The 5,000-nt window shown below is 45.8% G+C and overlaps 1 protein-coding gene across 6 annotated transcripts in view; it reads left to right on the top strand.

The window, feature by feature from the left end:
- LOC124038394 (slit homolog 1 protein-like) overlaps positions 1 to 5,000 on the top strand; it is a 194,382-nt gene that overhangs the window by 137,361 nt on the left and 52,021 nt on the right. The gene's annotated exons all lie outside the window — the stretch shown is intronic.

Here is a 5,000-nt window from a genome sequence, read left to right as displayed (position 1 = left end):
GATTTGGATCAAGAAGGTCATTCTGAGAGAGATAGCGGGAGAGCTGACCAAGGACGGCACGTTCAAGAGTTTTGGAGAGAAAAGAAAGAAGGGATACTGGTCTGTAGTTGTTAACATCGGAGGGATCGAGTGTAGGTTTTTTCAGAAGGGGTGCAACTCTCGCTCTCTTGAAGACAGAAGGGACGTAGCCAGCGGTCAGGGATAAGTTGATGAGCGAGGTGAGGTAAGGGAGAAGGTCTCCGGAAATGGTCTGGAGAAGAGAGGAGGGGATAGGGTCGAGCGGGCAGGTTGTTGGGCGGCCGGCCATCACAAGATGCGAGATTTCATCTGGAGAGAGAGGGGAGAAAGAGGTCAGAGCACAGGGTAGGGCAGTGTGAGCAGAACCAGCGGTGTCGTTTAACTTAGCAAACGAGGATCGGATGTCGTCGACCTTCTTTTCAAAATGGTTGACGAAGTCATCTGCAGAGAGGGAGGAGGGGGGGAGGGGGAGGAGGATTCAGGAGGGAGGAGAAGGTGGCAAAGAGCTTCCTAGGGTTAGAGGCAGATGCTTGGAATTTAGAGTGGTAGAAAGTGGCTTTAGCAGCAGAGACAGAGGAGGAAAATGTAGAGAGGAGGGAGCGAAAGGATGCCAGGTCCGCAGGGAGGCGAGTTTTCCTCCATTTCCGCTCGGCTGCCCGGAGCCCTGTTCTGTGAGCTCGCAATGAGTCGTCAAGCCACGGAGCGGGAGGGGAGGACCGAGCCGGCCTGGAAGATAGGGGACATAGAGAGTCAAAGGATGCAGAAAGGGAGGAGAGGAGGGTTGAAGAGGCAGAATCAGGAGATAGGTTGGAGAAGGTTTGAGCAGAGGTAAGAGATGATAGGATGGAAGAGGAGAGAGTAGCGGGAGAGAGAGAGCGAAGGTTGGGACGGCGCGATACCATCCGAGTAGGGGCAGTGTGGGAAGTGTTGGATGAGAGCGAGAAATCTGGAAAGCTGTTCTCTCTCTGACTCTCGCTCTCTCTGTATCTATCTGGAAGGCTGTTCTCTTGCTGTCTCTCTCTCTCTGTATCTATCTGGAAAGCTGTTGTCTCTCTGACTCTTGCTCTCTCTGTATCTATCTGGAAGGCTGTTCTCTTGCTGTCTCTCTCTCTCTGTATCTATCACTAAGGCTGTTCTCTCTCTCTGTATCTATCTGGAAGGCTGTTCACTCTATCTGGAAGGCTGTTCTCTTGCTGTCTCTCTCTCTCTGTATCTATCACTAAGGCTGTTCTCTCTCTCTGTATCTATCTGGAAGGCTGTTCTCTTGCTGTCTCTCTCTCTCTGTATCTATCTGGAAGGCTGTTCTCTTGCTGTCTCTCTCTCTCTGTATCTATCACTAAGGCTGTTCTCTCTCTCTGTATCTATCTGGAAGGCTGTTCTCTCTCTGTCTCTCTCCCTGTCTGCACCTCTATCTGAAGTGAGGTAGATAATCTCTCTCTCTCTCTCTGTATCTATCTCTAAGGCTATTCTCTCTCTGTCTCTCTCTCTGTATCTATCTCTAAGGCTGTTCTCCATTTCCCTCTCTCTCAATTCATTGTAAGGGCTTTATTGGCATGGTAAACATATGGTAACATTGCCAAGGTAAGTGAAGTAGATAATAAAATTAAATAAACAATACAAATAAACAGTAAACATTACACTCACAAAAGTTCCAAAATAATAAAGACATCTCAAATGTCATATTATGTGCAAATAGTTAAAGTACAAAAGGTAAAATAAATAAGAATAAATATGGGTTATATTTACAATGGTGTTTGTTCTTCACTGGTTGACCTTTTCTTGTGGCAACAGGTCACAAAACGTGCTGCTGTGATTGGCTGTGGTATTTCACCCAGTAGAGTTTTTTAATTCTTAGTGGGTCTGTGTAATCTGAGGGAAATATGTGTCTCTAATATGGTCCTACATTTGGCAGGAGGTTAGGAAGTGCAGCTCAGTTTCCACCTCATCTTGTGGGCAGTGAGCACATAGCCTGTCTTCTCTTGAGAGCAGGTCTGCCTACGACGGCTTTTCTCAATGGCAAGGCTTTGCTCACTGAGTCTGTACATAGTCAAAGCTTTCCTTAAATTTCGGGCCAAATAGCATTCTAGTTTGCTCTGTTTTTTGTTAATTCTTTCCAATGTGTCATGTGTCATGTGTCTTTTTGTTTTCTCATGATTTGGTTGAGTGTAATTGTGTGGGGCTCTGTGGGGTCTGTTTGTGTTTGTAGGACCAGCTTGTTTAGGGGACTCTTCTCCAGGTTCATCTCTCTGTGGGTGATGGCTTTGTTATGGAAGGTTTAGGAATCACTTCCTTTTATGTGGCTCTTTTCTGGATTTTGATAATTAGCAAGAGTCGGCCTAATTCTGCTCTGCATGCATTATTTGGTGTTTTACATTGTACATGGAGGATATTTTTTCCATCTAGACACTGTTGCCCTAGAGCACACAAAAAAACGATACATACCTCGGCCTAAACATTAGCGCCACAGGAAACTTCCACAAAGCTGTGACATTTGACATACCAATTAGGATCTGGCTAAAAATACTTGAATCAGTTATAGAACCCATTGCCTTTTATGGTTGTGAGGTCTGGGGTCCGCTCACCACCCAATAATTCACAAAATGGGACAAGTCTTACCGAGATGTACTGTCAGGGCCCAGGTCTGACAGAATCTGTGCAGAAGATCTAAGTGCTGCTGTAGGCCATCCTTGGTTGGGGACAGAAGCACCAGATCACCAGATCTCTCTCTCTCTCTCTCTCTCTCTCTCTCTCTCTCTCTCTCTCTCTCTCTCTCTCTCTCTCTCTCTCTCTCTCTCTCTCTCTCTCTCTCTCTATCTATCTCTTAAGGCTGCTCTCTGTCTCTCTCCAGTTCTCACTCTCTCTCTCTATCTATCTCTAATTCTGTTATCTGTCTCTCTCCAGCTCTCTCTGTCTCTGTGTATCTATCTGGAAGGCTGGTCTCTGTGTCTCTATTTCTCCATGTCTCTAGTTCTCTCTCCCGCTCTCTGTTTTGGGACTGTCCTCGGCCTCTTCATCTACCTCTGTGACCATTCATTTCTCTCTTCCCTTTACTTCTCTTGCTGCTCCCCCTCTCTCCTTGCCTCATTCTCCTCCATCTCTCTCTCTCTCTCACTCCTTGTTCTCCACTCTGTGCGATCACTCTCTCTTAAATACTCTCAATCTCCCTCTCTGCTCTGCCAGCTCGACTCAGACCAATCGATATCCCTCCAGACAGCCTGGAGGCATACTCTCTTTCCTTTTCATTCTTCCTCTCTATTTACAGCTTAGCATAGTACTGTACTTTATCCCTTACCAAGGGTTTTCATGTAGTCCCTCCCTCCCTCTCCCAACCTCTAGCAGGTTTTATAGCACATTAACACCTAGTGAATGTGGTTTCACTGTTCACCACAGAGAGCTGACATCACTGTATATGTCTGGCGCTGTGGGCAGGGTTTCTGTCCATGTTCAATTCCTCTAGCATTGTGCCCACCACCTCTCTGTCTGTGGCAACTTCAAATACCACTGCCCCTTCTCTGCCCGTACCTCACCCTCTTCATTCAATTCAAGGGGCTTTATTGGGAGGGAAACGTGTTAACATTGCCAAAGCAAGTGAGGTAGATAATATACAAAAGTGAAATAAACAATATAAATGAACAGTAACCATTTAACATACAGACGTTTCAAAACAATAAAGACATTACAAATGTGATATTATGTATATATACAGTGTTGCAATGATGTACAAATGGTTAATGTACACAAGGGAAAGTGAATAAGCATAAATGTGGGTTGTATTTACAATGGTGTTTGTTCTTCACTGGTTGCCCTTTTCTCGCGGCAACAGGTCACAAATGTTGCTGCTGTGATGGCACACTGTGGTATTTCACCCAGTTGATATGGGAGTTTATCAAAATTGGGTTTGTTTTTCGAATTCTTTGTGGATCTGTGTAATCTGAGGGAAATATGTCTCTGATATGGTCATACATTTGCCAGGAGGTTAGGAAGTGCAGCTCAGTTTCCACCTCATTTTGTGGGCAGTGTGCCTATAGCCTGTCTTCTCTTGAGAGCAGGTCTGCCTTTCTCAATAGCAAGGCTATGCTCACTGAGTCTGTACATAGTCAAAGCTTTCCTTAAGTTTGGGTCAGTCACAGTGGACAGGTATTCTGCCACTGTGTACTCTCTGTTTAGGGCCAAATAGTAATCTAGTATTCTCTGTTTTTTTGTTAAGACTTTCCAATGTGTCAAGTAATTATCTTTTTGTTTTCTCATGATTTGATTGGGTCTAATTGTGCTGCTGTCCTGGGGCTCTGTGGGGTGTGTTTGTGTTTGTGAACAGAGCCCCAGGACCAGCTTGCTTACAGGACTCTTCTCCAGGTTCATCTCTCTGTAGGTGATGGCTTTGTTATGGAAGGTTTGGGAATTGCTTCCTTTTAGGTGGTTGAAGAATTGAATGGCTCTTTTCTGGATTTTGATCATTAGTGGGTATCGGCCTAATTCTGCTCTGCAGGCATTATTTGGTGTTCTATGTTGTACACGGAGGATATTTTTGCAGAATTCTGCATGCAGAGTCTCAATTTGGTGTTTGTCCCATTTTGTGAAGTCTTGGTTGGTGAGCGGACCCCAGACCTCACAACCATAAAGGGCAATGGGCTCTATGACTGATTCAAGTATTTTTAGCCTGATCCTAATTGGTACGTTGAATCTTCCCCACTTCTACCTACCTCCAGGCCCTTTTCCTCTGCCTGCTAGGCATTTTGGTTTTTAGGCTGTGACCACCTCCTTACTCTCCTGCACTCCCACCCCCTTAGGCCCATTTACTATACTAATTCCCCTTCTCCCTGGCCCCCAGGCCCCCTCCCTTCTCCTGCCCATTTCCCAATCCCACTCCCCTGGCCCTCCCTGTCTCTGGCAACCATATGATACAGTATAGTGTTTCTGTCTGGCTGTGTCTCTCTGCCAGTGTACTGTGTCAGAGCAGTGGGCTCCGAAGCCAGGCACTCCTC

This window comes from Oncorhynchus gorbuscha, linkage group LG06, assembly GCF_021184085.1.
Source record: "Oncorhynchus gorbuscha isolate QuinsamMale2020 ecotype Even-year linkage group LG06, OgorEven_v1.0, whole genome shotgun sequence".
Taxonomy (NCBI): Eukaryota; Metazoa; Chordata; class Actinopteri; order Salmoniformes; family Salmonidae; genus Oncorhynchus; species Oncorhynchus gorbuscha.
The sequence above is the reverse complement of the archived record's forward strand: the minus strand, read 5'-3'. Positions and strand labels throughout refer to the sequence as shown.